This window comes from Anomaloglossus baeobatrachus, chromosome 2 (assembly GCF_048569485.1).
Source record: "Anomaloglossus baeobatrachus isolate aAnoBae1 chromosome 2, aAnoBae1.hap1, whole genome shotgun sequence".
In the NCBI taxonomy this organism is placed as follows: Eukaryota; Metazoa; Chordata; class Amphibia; order Anura; family Aromobatidae; genus Anomaloglossus; species Anomaloglossus baeobatrachus.
The window spans coordinates 193,519,560-193,539,956 of record NC_134354.1 but is presented as its reverse complement, the minus strand read 5'-3'; the positions used below and the strand labels follow the sequence as shown (position 1 = coordinate 193,539,956).

Genomic DNA, 20,397 nt, shown 5'->3' with positions numbered 1-20,397 from the left:
GGTGTTCCAGAGAAAAAGAAGAACCGCCGCGGAGGGGTCGACCCGATGTGTGAGACTGGGGGTGGAGTATACCCAAGGGTGGGAAAAGTAGGCCCGCCTCCACTTCCTCCAGCATCTCCACCGACCCTGACACCCTTACTAGAGACACGTTCTGCAGGCAAGATGGAGAACTCCGAGGAACAACAAGCTGCGTTGGTCGCGCCTGGTCTGGACAGAAGACACCAGAAGCAGATTGCGGCTGCTTCTGCGGAGGGATTTCCCTCTCACTTACCGCCTGTGCCCGGAGGACCGGGACGGGCCACGAAAGTGACCTGGGTTACGACGTGGGACGCTGTGACCGGAGAGACCACGACTGAGGTCCGAGCAACGTACACCGCTCAGCTGCCGTCAGGGAATCGGCCCCTGGGAACCCCATATCCATACCTGGAGACACCCCCGCCAGTCGCGGTGGGAGCTTCGACACACGTTCCAGTTCCGGCTCCGGAAGAATCACATGCCCGGAAGCTAGAAAGGGACGAGTGGGGTTTCTTTTGGGACCCAGTACAGCCATCACCCCTGCCTCAACGAAAGTCCCCATCCCCAGAACCGGACCTGGTACAGGAGAGGCTGCTGGCCGAAACCGTGGTCCGGGAAATGATGGCTGGTCCCCGGAGTGCGGAGTTCGAACAACAGTGTACTGTAGGAACTGTGGTAAAGTTTAACCAGAAGGAGGGGTATGGCTTTATCGAGGATGAGGAAACCGGTGACCACTACTTTTATAACCGGGTGAACCTGGACGTTGAAGGCCTGCCGCAACGCCTGCACACTTTATATCCGGGAGAAAAGGTGCGGTTTATGAGAGAGGTGGGATGCCGAGGCCTCTTTGCGGTCGGAGTGACCCGGATGCCTACTACCCAAGAGGCTGCTCAATGGCAGCAAGAACTGGAGTGGGAGGAATGCCAGTACCGGAGGCGGGCGCAGCAAAGACCGGTACTAGCTGAGCTCTCCCACCTGAGACGCACACTGGCCGTAGCCCCGGAAGTCCTGCCCGGACCGAGCGCTGACCCGGAGAAGGGAACCCCGGCGGTGCTGGCTATTCACCAAAACCTGACTACTCATCCGGTCATGGGCAGCCCCCAGCAGTCCCGTGCAGCGACCCCCTCACCCCCGTCGGGGGTAGAAGAGACAAAGCCGGAGACTGAGACAGCGGAGCAACCCGTCAATTACGAGCCCTTCCGGAGGCTGCGCCGGTTGCCCGGGCAGTCCTTGTCGGATTATGTGAAGGCACAACGAGCCGAATGGCAGCGTGCCTATCATCCGGAGTGAATTTTCAAGACCGGAAGATGGCGGGCCTGTTTTTGTTAAACACCGGCGTTGTTTTGAGCCGGAAGAAGTTTTGCTGTTTGTAACCGTTCAAGTGCTGAGCCCGGAGAGAGAGCCTGATGCTGGACTGAGCCAGGGGCTCCCTCCGCGTCGTTAAGAAGATTTTGCCGAGTTGTGTTCCTGCCGTTTAACGTCTAAGACCGGGAGTGCTGCAAAGCCTCCGGGCAGAAACTCCACTAAGACCGGGAGTGCCTGCCGACGGCCTCTGGGCACGACTAAGACCGGGAGCTTCCAGGAGGAACTCCGGGCGCCGGACTGGTGCGCCCCTTGCGGTTGCCCAAAGGTGAACATGTTCATAGTTTTAATTGCAATGACTTTTCCATATAAATGTGTTTTTAGGTTTGTGCCTTGCCGGGAGGCTTAGGCTTAAAGAGGGGAGGTGTGTAAGGGGTGGGCAGACCCCTTACAAAGAAGCCCGGAATGTTGATGTTGTTTAATAAAAATGTTTTTATTGTATGTATATTGTGTTAGGTTTTCCCCAGTGACCGGGTGGGACGGCTGTCTCATAGAAACAAGTGGTAGGAGGAGCCGGCAAGTTGAAGGGGAGGGAGAGAAAAAGGTGTGGAGAAAAAGTGGGAGTTAGAAGGCAGTTGGTTGCGGGACGGGAGAGAAGAAACAGAGCAGGGGCAGAGTGTGGGAGCTGGATGAATAGGGAAGCCGGAGAGAAACGGAGCGGGACGGAACCTCGGAGTGTGAAGCAGTACCGGTGTGGGTCCGGTCTGTGGGTAGCCGTAGTTGGAGCCAGGTGAAGAGGATTAGCCGGGCACATCCCCACTGGAGGAGACGTCAGGACAGGCTTTCCCCCCCAGCTAAAGAAGTGTAAAGTCATCTATTTCTGCCGGTTGTGTGAAGAAGTTGTGAGCAATAAAACGCTTTCTGATTTCACTGAAACACGTCTGAAGAGTGTTTATACGTCGGACGACCTCTGCACCACCACACTCTGCCCCACCATGTCATCTCCCGACCCCAAAGTGACGGCGGGACCAGGGGTAAGCCTGGTATCAAGGGCCACGACTACAGCCCCGGAGGCACCCCTGGCCCCCCGTTACAACACTGCCCCTTGTTTTGCTGTCTTGATTTTAACTCACTATTCTTCTGTGTATGTCCTTTATGTGTCACAATGATTAATAAATACTTTTGTATTTTTTCAAACACTTGTTTGCATTATTGATTATATTATATAGATTCTTGGACTGAATCAATTTTTTCTATAAATTGCTAATATGGTGATTTCGGTCAACTTATGACACATTTATGATGCATTTCTGTATTTCATAATATTAAATTTATTTGGAGTATCAGATTAGGTCTGAGAAGCAGGGCCAGGAATGGGACCCAGGCATCTCAACCATTAGAGGTATCCCTGAAGTTAGGGATTTAGGGATAGTATAGAGCCCCCTAGCATGAGGGACAGCCTAGGGGCCCCTATCTCTTATTGTCCAAAAGTTACATAGTGACAAATGTATAAGCACTGCGAAAAATTATACCTGTCAGTGTGACACTGGCAGAAGCCTCTCAGACCATGCTTTTGGCATGGTCTAAGTGGATTGCCGTAGCTGGCTGACCCAGAGGTTGTCATCACAATCTCAAGTTACTATGGACACCATGATCACATTGTGGGGATCCCGATCAGGTGGGAGAGTGAACGCACTTCCTCTCCCAACCTCCTTAATGCTCTGATTGCTATTGATCACGAAATGTAAGGGGTAAAACAGCCTGGGGACTGTCCCTGGCTGTGAGAGCCAGATCTTGGCTATAATTTAGGTATGAGAATGGGGTGGCGATTGTGCAGGCACAGCTCCTGTACTCACATGATCGCCATGACGTACATTTACATGTTTTGCAGAAAACGCTTCCCGACCATGACGTAGGTGTTAAGTCTCCTCTTAGTGGCATACCAGACCTGGCATATTACTCTCCACACTTTCTTCCTTAGATACTATGATTTTATAAAATTATTGTTTCCTATTTGCTTGTCTTATCTAGAAAAATCCAGTTAGCTTTATGCCTTTATTGATTGCGGGTCCCAGCAAATTTTGTTGATGAGAAGAAATCTAAGCTTACTTTTCTACAATTATTTTTTCCTATGAAAACACCTCTCACTCAGGGTGTTGTAACTATATCACTAAGGTGTTCTTTCTTGTTGATGTTTTACATTTGCAATCTACATTGTTTTTTTATCCGTGATAACCTGTCAGCTGCTATGGTTTTAAGTATGCTTTAGTTACATAAACATAGCCTGGTTATTGACCTACACCAGGGTGATATTGTACGCTGGAGCCCTAAATGTAAGAATTTATGCATGTCCTTATACAGTATGTTAATGTGGCTAAAGTTGAGATGACGGATCTTTTGAGTTTAAATTTGCTAACTTTGCAGAATTTCTCCTTAAAATTTGATTCATAGCGAGTATGTTTGCATGTATCATGTAATTAGACAACCTTTAGTTGCCTAGATATTATTTGTAAAACAGAGTGTAACCCTTCAAGTCAAATGAGCACATTTAGAGTATTGATGGTCGGACCCAAACTGGAAAAGTCTAGACCTGCGCGGTTTCAAAGGTATCTGCTGTAACTGCTCCTGCGGCACTCATTTAATTCCGACGTCGCTCATTACCTTCGTTGCATATGCACTGTTTTCCCTGCCCACCGGTGCCTGTGATTGGTTGTAGTCAGATGTGCCCCCACGCTGAGTGACAGCGTGTCTGACGATTCCAATCACAGACACTGTGTCTGCGTCTATGGTACAGTAAAAATAAATAAATAAAAAAATTGGTGTAGGCTCCCCCATGTTATGATTCCCAGCACACATGAAGCATATGGCTACAGGCTGCAAATCCCTGCCTTGCGCTTATCTTGGCTGTGTATCAAAATAAGAGGAACCGCATGAGGCTTTTTTATTTTATTTATTATTTAAATAAATAACTTTAAAAAATGACGTGCAGTCCCCCCCAATTTTGATACCAAGCCAGGATAAAGCCTGACAGCTGGGGGCTGCAGTTACAAAAATAAGACACTGACAGAGCTGAACTGGGTGTGCAGCTAGGACCCAGCAACTTTGCTCTGCCAGGCAGGAGGCCATGTGATCAGTTAGCTAGTAGAAGCATCGGTCAATGCTTCTATCTCTGCAAATTGCTGGCTGAGTGTTGTGCGCCTGCATGAAAGGAAACAAGTGGTGATTACACCACTGTGTCTTCTCAATATCCTGATTTCCCATGTGCCTGCAGCAGTGAAAAGCAAATACATGGAGAGTCAGAGAAAACAGCTAGAAAGAAGCGTACAGGCTCTGATGCTGGGGGTGTTAGCTCTGGGAGGATTCAAATATTAGCAGCACTCAGTGCTTGATGTAGCGTACTCGGCTCTGTACTGCAGCTGCTCACATTGAGGAACTGTAAGAATAATAGGAGGGAGAAAGAGTGAGTGTCATGTAAAACTCTTGAAGGGTCCTCACCCCCCTCTTCTCTGCCATCAGCCACAGATCATCATGACGATTATCTGATCGGCCTGAAAGTTTAGGTATTTATGACTTTGGGTGATGGTACAGCTACAGCCAAGGGATGCAGTGAAAGACAATCCTTTGTTCTATTGGAGGGAAAACTTCCAAAACAGTTTTTAAGCGCTACATTAATGCTAAAAAATTTAAAAACATATTGACAAAATCCCTGTGGAGTGCTGAACCCAGCGCACCGTTTCGCTTGACAGGGAGATCGCCGGTATCACGACAAATTAGTATTGGCCAGTAAAATCGTGCTAGATGCGTTGTGTTTGGTATCTATGTAAATGTAAAATCGAGATATAAAATATGACGATAATATCTTTCACCTGAGTGGCGCAGGGGCAAAGATATGTGAAAAGCTAGAATTAAGGAACCTTTGGGACAATCTCAGCACAGCCCACAAGAGACTGTAAAATGAGGTCACAGAGAGGGGGGTTACCTGAGGGCATAAGAGCGATTAGCTCCTTTCTGGAGGGGTCAGTCAGTACTGGAGGGCATCAGTAAGGGTGATGCTGGCCGATTATACCATCTTCTTCTCTTGAAGTCCCTCCACTCCCTAAGTTTGGACGTCACTTCTATGGCACAAGTTTACTAAGTTTCACGTTTATATCTTTTATTTTTATGTAACTGTCTATACTGTAACTGTATTGTTCCCTTTTGCAAATTCTTGTATATTTTTTAAACACTGCCTATTTTCGGAATAATATATAAAATTTAATAGTTTCTTTCCTCATGCTTTATATACGAATCCAAAAACCTGAAAGGCCTTATGCTATCTGTAACGGGTACCCGGACTGCCTGTGAAACGGCCGGTAGTGGCAGCGTAATTATTATTGCATAGAATTATTGGAGTGCTATCATTAAGGGTACCGAGGTATATATATATATTCCATTAGCGGGAATCAGTGATACAGTCATATGAAAAAGTTTGGGCACCCCTATTAATGTTAACCTTTTTTCTTTATAACAATTTGGGTTTTTGCAACAGCTATTTCAGTTTCATATATCTAATAATTGATGGACTGAGTAGTATTTCTGGATTGAAATGAGGTTTATTGTACTAACAGAAAATGTGCAATCCGCATTTAAACAAAATTTGACCGGTGCAAAATTATGGGCACCCTTATCAATTTCTTGATTTGAACACTCCTAACTACTTTTTACTGACTTACTAAACCACTAAATTGGTTTTGTAACCTCATTGAGCTTTGAACTTGATAGGCAGGTGTATCCAATCATGAGAAAAGATATTTAAGGTGGCCACTTGCAAGTTGTTCTCCTATTTGAATCTCCTATGAAGAGTGGCATCATGGGCTCCTCAAAACAACTCTCAAATGATCTGAAAACAAAGATTATTCAACATAGTTGTTCAGGGGAAGGATACAAAAAGTTGTCTCAGAGATTTAAACTGTCAGTTTCCACAGTGAGGAACATAGTAAGGAAATGGAAGAACACAGGTACAGTTCTTGTTAAGCCCAGAAGTGGCAGGCCAAGAAAAATATCAGAAAGGCAGAGAAGAAGAATGGTGAGAACAGTCAAGGACAATCCACAGACCCCCTCCAAAGACCTGCAGCATCATCTTGCTGCAGATTGTGTCAATGTGCATCGGTCAACAATACAGCGCACGTTGCACAAGGAGAAGCTGTATGGGAGAGTGATGTGAAAGAAGCCGTTTCTGCAAGAATGCCACAAACAGTCGCCTGAGGTATGCAAAAGCACATTTGGACAAGCCAGTTACATTTTGGAAGAAGGTCCTGTGGACTGATGAAACAAAGATTGAGTTGTTTGGTCATACAAAAAGGCGTTATGCATGGAGGCAAAAAAACACGGCATTCCAAGAAAAGCACTTGCTACCCACAGTAAAATTTGGTGGAGGTTCCATCATGCTTTGGGGCTGTGTGGCCAATGCCGGCACCGGGAATCTTGTTAAAGTTGAGGGTCGCATGGATTCAACTCAGTATCAGCAGATTCTTGACAATAATGTGCAAGAATCAGTGATGAAGTTGAAGTTACGCAGGGGATGGATGTTTCAGCAAGACAACGATCCAAAACACCGCTCCAAATCTACTCAGGCATTCATGCAGAGGAACAATTACAATGTTCTGGAATGGCCATCCCAGTCCCCAGACCTGAATATCATTGAAAATCTGTGAGATGATTTGAAGCGTGCTGTCCATGCTCGGCGACCATCAAACTTAACTGAACTGGAATTGTTTTGTAAACAGGAATGGTCAAATCTACCTTCATCCAGGATCCAGGAACTCATTAAAAGCTACAGGAAGCGACTAGAGGCTGTGATTTTTGCAAAAGGAGGATCTACAAAATATTAATGTCACTTTTATGTTGAGGTGCCCATACTTTTGCAACGGTCAAATTTTGTTTAAATGCGGATTGCACATTTTCTGTTAGTACAATAAACCTCATTTCAATCCAGAAATATTACTCAGTCCATCAGTTATTAGATATATGAAACTGAAATAGCTGTTGCAAAAACACAAATTGTTATGAAGAAAAAGGTTAACATTAATAGGGGTGCCCAAACTTTTTCATATGACTGTATATACATTTACCCTTGCTGTGAGACCTCCAATATTTGGCATTATCAGCTCAGCAGCCTCATCTTATGCATTGTCCTGCAGTACCAAAAGTGGTCTGCAGACAAGGGGGGGCGCTAGAGAGTAGTCGTGTTTTTGACAAATCAACAAACAGCTGCGGGATATCTGAGTGAATCCCCCGGCTGTTCATGACAGTGAGGTGGAGGGGTAGAGCCTGAAAGATGGAGCAGGACACATAGCTCACGGATGGGACAGCATGGCACAGTCTCAAAATCAAGACAGTACCGCTGTATCTGGGACGGTTGGAAGCTATGGTGTTAATGAAGAGGTGTAAATTGCTGTTCTTTCTCCATCCCCTTCTGCTGGTGAGTATTTTTTCCAGGATAAATATTAGTGGGATTAGATTGCTGATTCCACATGGGTCCCTACAGACCAATTTTTCTTGCCTCTTTGAAGAACTTCAGTAGTTTAAATGGTGACATGCAATTTCCTTAGCTGGCAATGTTGGGCCACAAAGTAACTCATACTCCAGTATGATTGCAGCACGATGCTGCAACATATACAGTGTTGAATGCCACTGGTTTGCAATGCCTGAAACCAGGTGGTGCTCTGGAAGCCAGTTTATTTATTTTTTTGTAAAGAAAGGCCTTGCTATATAAAACCAATTCAAATGAGCTAACACTTTTCAGGCAACAGCCACCACCTTTCTCAAGTTTGTTTCCAAAAGAACTATTAAATTCAGGGTGCTAGCAATGCATGTGTCATGCTTGCTGGGTATGACAAGCATGGCAGGGGTGTTTAGACCTACGTGCGTCTGATGCACAACGAAACACAATAAACAATGGGGGACACCGGGGGCACAATAACAGCTGAGGACCCTGAAACTAGTGAGAGGTAATGGTTCCTCTGTAGCTGTCCCTACTCTCCTAGCCAGTCCCTATAAGTCTCAGTAACTGTCGCCGAGCAGGAACCTGAGACTCTGAGAAGACCCTATAGATGCTCTGGCCATTGAAGGGAAGGTGAGATTCACTAGACTAGCACTAACAAGACACAAGGTAAGGTAAGACAAAGAGGGGAAAAGCAACAAAAAAGATAAAGCCTGAGAGCAGAAAACCCTCACAGCAGAACCTTCCTCCAATGTGGCCAGAGAAAAAATGAGTTTGTATATTCAGCAAGGATTGCTGGGAAGACACCTCTATTTAAGCCTGAAGGGGTGCAAAGCAGTTGCAGCTGAAACAGTCAGCTAGGAACTGCTGGACAACAAAACTGATATTAATGCCTGATGTACTGAAAGAAATTAAATTGCATTTAAATGAAAAGTCCCAGGCAGAAATGAGGGATCTCAACCCTGAATTCGTCACTGGTCTCAAAAAATAGAGAGATGACCGTGACAGCATGGAGTGTTGTAAATACATTTTCCAGTTTGTGACTCCCTCTTGTGGTCAGTGCTGGCAGTGCAGTTAATTTGTGGAATGAAAGCCACACACCTGTGGAGGACTGGCAATCAGGTCTCTCAGATTAGGCTATATAGCTGAGTAGTTTTCTCCTGTTACTTGTCGGTGCTCAATGGATATCCTGTGTGTTAAGGACATTCTGAGACAAGCACTGCTCTCTACCAGAACTCCTCTCAGATAAGTTGGTCTTGTACCTCTGGTTATTGTTTCCACTTTCTTGTTGTTTTTTCTGCTTTGATACTAATGCTTGATTCCTATTTTGCCTGTGTGGAGTTCCTGGTGGAATTGGATCATTCCCTGCTGGGAGTGCCTGTATACTTAGCTCCATGATTCTGCAATGTATTGTGTTTTGTCATGCTTGGTATTAATTCAGTCCCTCATCTATATTAGTGTTTTTGGATCCCCGTAACATCAGAGTGCTGATATAGTGGGGGAGAGTCCGTTTGGTCTCAGGGTTTTTCCATCTCAGACGTGATGGTATTTATTAGGGTTTTTATGGCTACAGACAGTGCTCCTTCCTATCCTTTCCTATAAAGATAGTTTGGGCCTCATCTTTGCTGAATCTGTTCTCTAGCTATGTATTGTGTTTTCCTATATCACTGTAGTCTTTACATGTGGGGGGCTATCTATATCTTTGGGGATTGCTCCGAGGCAGATTAGCTTTTCTTATATTTCCATCTGTAAGAATATTTAGTTCTCCGGCTGTGTCGAGACGACTAGGTCATCGTAGGCTCGTCCCACGGCTACTTCTAGTTGTGTGTCAGGATTAGGTCTGCAGTCCGTTAAGGTTCCAGCCACTCTGGTTACTTTTTGGGTTTCCGCATTTTTTGATCCTCCTCGGTCCCTGAATCATAACAGTAGCACCGGCCTTACCTAAGATTCTAGGGTACTCAAAAGAAGGAAAAAAATAAAAAGAAAAGGTGTCTCAGAATTTGTGTGTGTGTTTTTCCTCTTTATTTCTGGGTGCCGTGGAGGATCTTGTACTGTTATGGATGTTACACAATTAGCTGAGCAAGTTGATCAGCTTACATCTCAGGTTAAGGATATATCCGATTATCTTTCCCAGACAAGTTTTTGATTGACTATTTGGATGACATTTTGATTTTTTCTGACGACTGGGATTCTCATGTTGAACAGGTTCGGACAGTGTTTCAGGTTCTCAGGCACAATGCATTATATGTCAAGGGATCGAAATGTCTGTTTGGCGTACAAAAGATCTCTTTTTTGGGGTTTATTTTGTCCCCATCTTCTATTGAGATGGATCTGGTCAAGGTCCAGGCCATTCATGATTGGGTTCAGCCTACTTCTTTGAAAGGCCTTCAGAAGTTTTTGGGTTTTGCTAATTTCTATTGTAAATTCATAGGCAATTTTTCCAATATTGTCAAGCCATTGGGATTTGACCAAGAAGGGAGCTGATGGTGTGAATTATTCTTCAGAGGCAGTTTTGGCTTTTCAGGAGCTTTAAAGGAGGTTTACTTCTGCTCCAGTCTTGCAGCAGCCTGATTTGTCTATTCCTTTTTAGGTGGAGATCGATGCCTCGGAGATCGGAGCTGGGGCTGTCTTGTCTCAAAGGGACCCTGTGACTTCTAAACTTAGACTCTGTGCTTTTTTTTCTGGAAATTTTCACCACCTGAGTGAAATTATGATGTGGGGAATCGGGAATTATTGGCTATGAAGTGGGCCTTTGAAGAATGGCGACATTGGTTGGAGGGGGCGAGGCATCAAATTGTTGTACTTACTGATCATAAGAATTTGATCTATCTTGAATCTGCCAGGAGGTTGAATCCTAGGCAGGCTAAATGTGCCTTGTTTTTCACGCGCTTTAATTTTGTAGTCTCTTATATTCCGGGTACTAAGAATATTAAGGCGGAAGCCCTTTCTAGGAGTTTCTTTGCGGATTCTCTGGATGTGACCACACCTGCTACTATCCTGCATGAGGGAGTGATGCTTTCTGCTATTTCACCCGATTTGAGACTTGCTCTTGAGGAATTTCAGGAGAACAAACCTGAAAGATGTCCTGGGGGGAAATTGTATGTTCCTGACCAATGGAGGAGTAGAGTGATGTCTGAAGTTCATTGTTCTGTGTTGGCTGGTCATCCTGGGATTTTTGGCACCAGGGATTTGGTGAGTAAGTCCTTTTGGTGGCCTTCTCTGTCTCATGATGTGAGGAGTGTGGTGCAGTCCTGTGGGATCTGTTCTAGATCCAAGTCTTCTTGTTCTCATTCTAGTGGATTATTATTGCCATTGCCGGTGCCTAAGAGACCATGAACTCACATCTCAATGGATTTTATTTCTGATCTCCCTGTTTCTCAGGGGATGACGGTTATTTGGATAATCTGTGATAGATTTTCCAAAATGATTCATTTGGTGCCACTGCCTAAGTTGCCATCAGCTTCGGAGTTGGTACCTTTGTTTCTTCGTCAGGTTGTTTGTTTGCATGGTATTCCTGAGAATCTTGTGTCCTATAGGGGAGTCCAGTTTGTGTCTAGATTTTGGAAAGCTTTTTGTTCTACGCTGGGAATCGAGTTATCCTTCTACTCTGCGTTTCATCCTCAGACCAATGGACAGACTGAGAGGACAAACCAGACTTTGGAAACCTATTTGAGATGTTTTGTGTCGGCTGATCAGGATGACTGGGTTTCTTTTTTGTCTTTGGCTGTCTTTGCTCTTAATAATAGAGCTAGTTCGGCCACTTTGATGTCTCCTTTTTTTTGTAATTTCGGGTTTCAACCTCAGTTTTCATCGGGGCAGATGGAGGCTTCCGCCTGCCCGGGTGTTGATTCTGCAGTAGAGAAAATGCAGCATATTTGGGATCAAGTGGTGGATAAATTATCCCACTCCCAGGAAAATGCCCAACGGTTTGTCAACCGACGTAGGACTGTGGGTCCCTGGTTTATCGTAGGGGACTTGGTCTGGTTGTCTTCCAGATATGTTCCTATGATAGGTTCTTCTCCGAAATTTAAGCCATTTTTTATTGGACCTTATAAAATTTCGAAGATAATTAATCATGTTTCTTTCCGTTTGGCTCTTCCAGAGACTTTCAAGATTCACAATGTCTTTCATAAGTCTTTGTTGAAAAAATATATTGAACTGGTAGTGCCCATGGCTGCACCTCCTAATCCTGTGTTAGTCGAAGGGGATCTGTGATATGTAGTGGAAAAAAATTTGGATTCCTGTATTGCTAGACAGAAGCTCCAGTATCTGGTCAAGTGGAAAGATTATGGTCAGGAGGATAATTCTTGGGTAGTTGCTTCCGACATACATGCTGAACGCTTGATCCGTGCTTTTCATCGAGCCCATCCTGACAAACCCGGGGGTTCCGGTGAGGGTTCGGTGACCCCTCCTTAAGAAGGGGGTACTGTTGGGAATAACTTTTCCAGTTTGGATCTCCCTCTTGTGGTCAGTGCTGGCGGTGCAGTTGATTTGTGGAATGAAAGCCATTGTAGCCATGCTGCACTCCCGGTCGAACCTCAGGCTCCCCGAACCCGAACAGTACACATCCGGATCACCATCAGCGGATCTCTGCTTGGCCTGGTCACCGGCGACTCCTCTATCGGTCATCGGGTCTTCTTCCAGGGCTGCTCCCTGCAGTCTGGCCTGGTCCGGTCTGGTTGTGGACGGAGGCATTGTGGCCTGGTCTGGTCTGGCTATGGACGGAAGCGTTGCGGCCTGGTCTGGTCTGGCCGTGGACAGAGGCGTTGCGGCCTGGTCTGGTCTGCCTGGTGCCGCTCCTCGTGCAGAGCCCGTGCATCCAGGGCTCGCACAGCCACCACCATCCCCATTATCTCCGAGTGTGTGTCATGTGCGGTATATAATATGACCAGTGTCTCAAGACTGTGTGCAGTATACGCCCATTGTGTGAGTACAATGTGCAGTTTACAGCCAGTGTTTCAGGGCTGTGTGCTGTATATTGCCAGTGTGTCAGAGTTGTGTACGGTATATGATCAGTGTGTCATGGCTGTGTGCAGTATATTATTAGTGTGTTTCAGAGATGTGTGCAGTATATGGCCAGTGTGTCATGGCTGTGTGCGGTATACGATAAGTGTGTCAGAGATGTGTGCAGTATATGGTCAGTGTGTAATGGCTGTGTGCGGTATACGGTCAGTGTATCAAGGCTGTGTGCGTTATATGGTCAGAGTGTCATGGGTGTGTTTGGTATACAGTCAGTGTGTCATGACTGTGTGCGGTATACGGTCAGTGTATCATGGCTGTGTGCGGTATACGATCAGTGTGTCAGAGATGTGTGTGTTATATGGTCAGTGTATCACGGCTGTGTGCGGTATATGGTCAGTGTGTCATCACTGTGTGCGGTATATGGCCAGTGTGTCTGATCGGCCGGAGTCCGGCACCTGGCACCCTCGCCATTGGCTGTTTTGAAGGGAACCTGTAAGGTGCAATATGCAGCCAAGACCATGAGCAGTTCTGGCTACATATTGCTAATCCATGCCTAACCATCCATGTATACACTAGCATAGATAAAGAGATCTTTAGAAAAAGTATTTTTAAAGATGTTTTATCGTATGCTATGAGCGAGAGGACTAGTCCCAAGGGCATTGCCTCCCTTTCTAATCGGCCCCATTAGCATGTTAGTACGCCCCTGTGGGTGTGCTAACATGCTAATGAATATGCAGCATGAAAGGATGATCTCACTCACCTCTCCACTGGTATCACTGTCCGATGCTGGATTTCGGCTCAGTGCACATGATCCCAGAGTGGTCATGCGCACTACTTCAGTTTGAAGCCGGGAAGCGTACAGTTCGCATGACTGAAACTCCGGGATTATGTGCACTGATCCGAAATCCAGTGTTGGGTGGCGATGGCAGCATCGCATACGATAAAACATCTTTAGAAATACTTTTCCTAAATATCTCTTTATCTATGTTAGTGTATACAGGGACGGTTAGTGAAGGATTAGCAATTTGCTCCCAGAACTGCTCGTGGTCCTGGGTGTGAACTGCACCCGACATGCTCCCTTTAAATGTCCACGACAGCAGCAGATGGCCAGAGTGCTCACTTCCAGATCTGCCCTGTCTTCTGATAGTAACCGCAGCTGGGTACTGCACATCTGCTCCCATGCTAATCCATGAGGTGGATGTGCAGTACTTGGCATACTTGTGCTCACATGACCGTCCACTCTTGCCACTAGCATGGGAGAATCCTAAAAGTGTGCAGAGCATGCTTTGTGAGAATTCAGAAACCTGCAGTTACCTAGAGTGACTGCAGACTTTCATCATAAAAAATTAACATTAAGCAGTGTAGCCCAATGCTAACAGCGTATAATATACTCACTGTCAATATTCAGCTCCGCTCACTGTTACCAGCAGTCATCACATGGCCACTCTACTCATATGCAAGTCTCATATTTATTTATGTGACAATTCACTTCTCTATCTACTTTTGTTTTTGAGTGAAGATTGAGAGAGTTAGGAAGAGCAGCTCGTCTACACATGACTAAATGTGTAAATCATACATAAATGAATGGACACTTGATGACTACTCAAACCGCGGGGTGGGGGGGGGGGAGGCGCCAATCAGGATTCTTGCCCTGGGTGCCAGAAAGCCTAGATACACCTCTGCTTTCTACCACCATTTTAGAGCACAATATTCAGGTCCCTATCGATGTATATGGGGGATCAGCGTCCAAACAGATGTTTGGGTTCAAACCGTTTTCTTTTTTAAATCAACTTGGACTCACCTAACCCGAATATATGCGTGTTCGCCCATCTTTATTATCAGATATTGGAGTGGGATCACAGAACCAACAAAAATTTTGTTGCAAATAGTCGGCAGGGTTTTAAAAAAATAAATAAATAAATAATTGACTAAAAATGTGAGAAAAATCGACCAGGAACTCATTATTCTCCAGTGCTGTTATATTCCAGACTTGTAACCATCCTGGAAGGCCCAAAAGCACAAGATGTTCATTGCTCAGAGACATGGCCAAGGTAAGAAAGGCTGAAACTCATCCATTAGAAGAGATGACTTTTACTGATTATGACACACTGTACATTGAAGTCGAATGTGCAGAATATTGTGCCCAGTGATAATATCTTCTTTTCTGTGGCATTTGCAGATGTAGTAGTATTGGCTCATTCAGACTTCTGTACATTATGGATGTCTTAATGAAGCTCTACTATTATGCCGCCCCCGTTCCAGTAGCCGGGCAGCTCGGATCCGGATCCGCGGTGGCTCGAGCGGTGTCCGGACCTGGGGGTTGTGTAGCCACTCAAATGAAGGGGATATTTACAGGGTATTGTGTTTAGAGTTTGTGACGCCACCTGTGGTGTGTGTTAAGGTGGAGTACCACCACTGCAATTGGGAGAACCTAGGGGCAATGGAGTGGGGCAACCAAGTGTTAGGACCCTCCACGGGTAGGGGGGATGCCCCGCAACTCGGTGATGGTGTTTGGAGAGTGCCGTTGGGTGCGAAGGGGGTCACTTTCATACTCACTCAGTCCATTAAGCTGACACTGACAACTGGCTAAACCAATGGTGCTGCCTGGTGATCCGTGACCTGCCTCCTGGCAATAAGTTTACTTCTCTGTTGGTCCGGGTAGTATGGAACTAGTCGGGTCCCGCTCCCCTCTATGGCTAATTGTGGGAGTTTGCTCTCAGGGTTCACGCTTGGGATTTTCTGGACCGTTTGAGTGGAAAGTCCTATCCCCCTCGTTGCGCTAGTACCCCGATTTTGGAGCAGGTGGAGAGTGGATCTTGAAGGCCCCGTTCTCGTCGGGTAAATTGTCAGGTTGCCTGAAGCTACTCCCTGACCTAGGATCCACGTACTCCGTCGTGCCCTGGTCCCAGCCCGGTGATGGTGCAAGGCCGCCGGCTGTCCTCCTGGACAGTTCTGTGCCCCTTGCCAAGATCACCTGTGACTGGGGGTCCAGCTTCTCTAGGCCCAGACCACCGTCTGCCACCTCCTCCTCTCTCCTTCACTTCAAAACTACTTCCTTCAACTGACTGACACTCCTGACCTCCCCTAACCAACCCCCCAAGTGTGTGACCCTATTCCTCTTAGGCCGTCCACTGGTGTGTCTGGTGGGTGTGGTGCAGAGTGTACCCAGGATTTTGATTAGCTGATGTAGGCAACACCATGTAGTTGGGGACCCATAACCAAGAAGGATGTGGATATTGCACTGGAGGGCAGATTGTACAATACCCTGTGATGACCTGATAGTCCAGGGGCGTCACACTATTACTGAACAAAGCCAATGTTCAGAGCAGAAGAGTGGGATGAGAATATTGTGCCAGTGAAAATACATCAGAAAGCCTACTAACGGAAGGTTACCAACCTGTTTTCACTGCTTGAAGAAGTAATCACCGCAGAAGAACTCTCAGCGGTCGGAGCAGGTCTGCAGAAGTAACTTCTTTAAGAGGTGAGAACAGATCAGAAGCCTGGTATTTGTAGTATAATTCCAAGCTATCGGTGCGTTCTCATCACCACTGCCTTGGGGCCCAAACGTCCTATCACAACTGCTGCCCATATACCCTGTCAACATTGTAAGTAGAGGTAACAGAGGAAATATGTAGCTCATCGCACAGCGCTGGGCTAGAATAAGATGGTGCCTGGCTCCACCTAGAGTCATGAAATGGACAGTCAAGGGGGCATGAACAGTTCACAGCTAAGGCATGGATTGGAATAGGAGATAGGGTTGGATATTGACCAGATTCTCTTAGGTTCCAGAGCTGCAATGTTCAAATGTCTTGCTGTAACACACACCAGCAAAAAAAATTAGCAGCCCCAAATGTGTGAAGCTATATTTCGCAGTTGTTTCTGGGTCAAAGCCAAGAGAGAAGTAGAATACACTACTACCACCACACAGCAGAAAAACCAAACTCTCATTAAGGCAGGTCACCCCCATCATTGTGATGCTTTAAGGAATATTCCGGACTGTTCTGCAGAGCTTCAGTAAAAGGTAAAAGCTCTCTATCCTGTCTTTGGCGGCATTAGTCTCTGCTGCGCCATCCCTACCTCAACACATCCCCTAGGACCAAGCCCTAGTTGGGGGGGGGGGGCGAGGGGACAACCCTCTGGCACACCACCTAACTCCTGGGGACCTCCAGCAGTGCTCGGCCATACCAAAGCCGAACATCCCAACTGGCATCACAAACTCTTTGGTTATTTATTTTATTTTTCTCTCCCCTTTTTAATATTATTTTTTAACCTCCATCACAAAAGCCTGTCGCTCACGCCCGGTATGGCCACATCACCATTTGGACCCACCATTGTGACATTAGAGGCCTACTGGAGGCAGCACACTGCTATCTCCTATCTCAGTAATGGGGAAGTCTTCACTGAATACAAATTTTACCTCAAAATTGAGAATTTTGATAATGACTGATCAGTTCTAGCAGAGAAAGAAGCAGATTTGTCTAATAAGATTTATTACAAAGTTGCTTATTTTCAAGTGTACTATTCATTTATGAAATAAAAATTTAAATGACGCTTGCACTTTAAGGAGACACATAGTAATTCCATTATGTGTTTAGCGCCTTATTGATTTGTTAATGGATTTTTGGAGTGTGTATGTCGTGTATTTCTATTTATTCTCTCTTTGAATCAAGTGCGGTATACCAATTTGTAGACATCAAGTAAAAGCTCAGTTTACATTCTTCCATTCAAAGGTATTATCACTTCTTGTTACTGAACACATGAGTTCAACGTGAGCCATACAAGTCAATGATCTGATAGCGCAAACACAGCTGAGATGGTCCGATCACGTGGACATATGTAAAAGTAAACAGCATAAAGACATGAAATGCACACCAGAGTAAATTACGCTTTCTTAACTGCACGTGTCACACGCTATAGTGGGGTTAGTTACATCTTCTTGCATAGATGATTTTGCCAATTGCGAGATATTGAGGGCTGCTCACCAGAAATGGCTTTTAATTTAATGATGTAATGTACATGCAGCATATACTCTTATGTATCTTATATCTCTATATGTAGCTTTGTGTTTGTATATTGTCTCTTTATGTATATTATTCTGCTCCAAAAGCATCATACAAACACAACCATGATATAAAGATGAATCCTTCCATTAACCTGAATAGACTTTTAAAGGGGAAATCAATTAAAGCCAGTTTTAAATTGGCGTACTTAAACATATATACTACTGATTACGCATTGTGGACATATTATGGATCATATTGGATTAGTATGTCGTTAGTATATCTCGCAGATCTGCAATAGTAATGGCCTAAATTAGTGGTGTCCAACCTTTTAGCATCTCTGGGCTACTTTGGAAAAAAAAGATCAGTCTTGGGCTCCACATTAAGTACACAAACACTAACGAAAGTTGATGAGCAAATAAAAGGTCTGTGCATAATTTTTGTAAAATCTGCCCCCCCCCAAATAAGCAAATAATACCCCCCGTCATATAATAACCCTAATTATGCAGCTGCCTATTCACAGAGTATTTCAAAATTGTTAAGTAGATCCCAGTTTTCATTAATATAGAAAATGTACATATCTAAGTAATAAAATATCATTGATGATTTTAGAATAAAAATAAAATACAAGAGGAAAACATAAAACTTCTGATTAGTTCAACTGCTTTCTTTTACTTTTAAACTAGAAAATGTATAGGAAACTCCTGTAAATGAGTTCTTTCAAAGTTAGAAGTTTTCCGTGTCCATGGCATAAGCGATAACTTCCCGATTTCTGGGGTCTGACCACTGAGGCCCCATTTATCCTGAGTGTGAATGGAATGGATGTGCACATAATCGATTACTGATACAGTCAAATTCCCAAGGTTCTTAGTGTATGTCCAAGTGGTCAAACTCTCAGCAATTGTGAAGTTATCCCCTATTTATGATAACTTCCAAGCTTGAGATAATATCTTTAAACCGATTGTTCACAATTAAAATTTGTTTGACTATAGACTTACAGATATAAAAATAATAAACACACCAATACTGAGGCATTGATAGGATACCCTGAAAGTGCCATATATACATCACATAGAAGAAATGGACTAATCTATATATATCAGATGAGAGACATTAGACTGCCATACATACATTACATGGGAGATTTGAAACTGCTGTTTATACATCACATAAGAGACATGAGACTGCTGTATATACATCACAAAAGATATTAGATTGCTGTATATACATCACATAGAAGACATGAGACTGCCATATATACATCACTTTGGCGACATGAGACTGCTCATATACATCACATAAGATATATGAGACTGCCATATACACATCACATAGGAAACATAAGACTGCTGTATATATTATAGCAAACACTGAGACTGCGGTATAAAAAGTCACCCAGGCCGTGAGCATGAAAAGCTTGAGAGCTACAAAGCTGCGATGGTAGGAGCGTGACAGAATGACGGAGTGAGATAACTCCACTCACAAAGTGTCCTGATGCTGCCGATATTTGGACTTAACCCAAACTTCTGTGCAGAGCAGCATTCATTACAGAATACATCCACAGCTCTCGTCTTAAAAATTAAAGGGCTAGCTGTGTTAATAACTAGGTCAGCGGACCACTATGCCTTGAAATCTGTCTTGTGTGGCTACATTAACAGCCATCCTTGGTTGCGCGCTGGACACCCTTGGACTATATTCAAGAGGAGAAATTGAATTACTTGAGACAACACTTTATAAAATGGATGGCCTACTGATGTAATATGAATCACATCAGGTTAAATTCTATTTTATTATTCTTCATAAACTTTAAGGAGGGTTTTACAAGTGCAAGCTTGAGGACAGTTGAGCATGCTGAGTTTTTAAAAGACGTGAACATGTAATTGGCCTTGATCACTATGTTATAAAGAAAAAAGTAATGTAATACTAATGAAAAATGTTCACATGAAACAAGGTACATATTGTATAAAGTTTCTAAACCTCCCCAAATTGTCATAAGGGAACTATTGTCATCCTTCAAATTCTACACACTTTTTGGGAAGAGCTCTATCTGCTTGAAATAAATCACTAACAGCTTTCCGTTTTCATTCATATACCAAGTCTATCTGTTGTTTGGTTCTCACATATCTAGTACTTCCTTATTTCATTTTGCATCAACATATTAGTTTTGTCTAATTCAAATATAGTGTTTATAAAAAAGAATATCCAATAGCCGCGGTAAAATAGAGAGGAAAGAAGAGAAGCCTCGTACATACCTGGTCTTTAGTTTTCACGCTGCTAGAGAAATGCTGTAAACTTGAAACTAGTGCTGCTGATATTTATACCTTCTAGTTACATATGCTTTATCTTTGTTATGCTGCATTAGAAATATTACTTTCCTATCTGAAACCTAGCTGCTGAAAATTCATGATAGTGAGAGAAAATTGGATTGGGACAATGATGTAGGAAGACTCATCTAATCAAACTCAGTAAGTAATTGCTTTTGTCTAAGTAACATTTACACAATCTTTTAAAATACATAAATGCAAACATGAGCAGATGCTTATTTCTCTGCAGAACATCAGTTATCTAGATGTGTGCCTCTACCAGCAGAGGTTTGTCTGAAAAATATAAGCCGAGGCGTCTATTACAGGTGGACTT

General features: G+C 44.3%; 1 protein-coding gene across 1 annotated transcript in view; it reads right to left on the bottom strand.

Annotated features, from left to right (window-relative positions):
* The window catches only part of TSHB (thyroid stimulating hormone subunit beta), an 83,202-nt gene extending 63,102 nt beyond the window's left edge, over positions 1–20,100 (bottom strand). Inside the window, exon 1 of the mRNA XM_075333589.1 lies at positions 20,013–20,100. The gene's annotated coding sequence lies outside the window, so the exon portion shown is untranslated. The remainder of the gene's footprint in view (positions 1–20,012) is intronic.
* Positions 20,101–20,397: the final 297 nt, after the last annotated feature.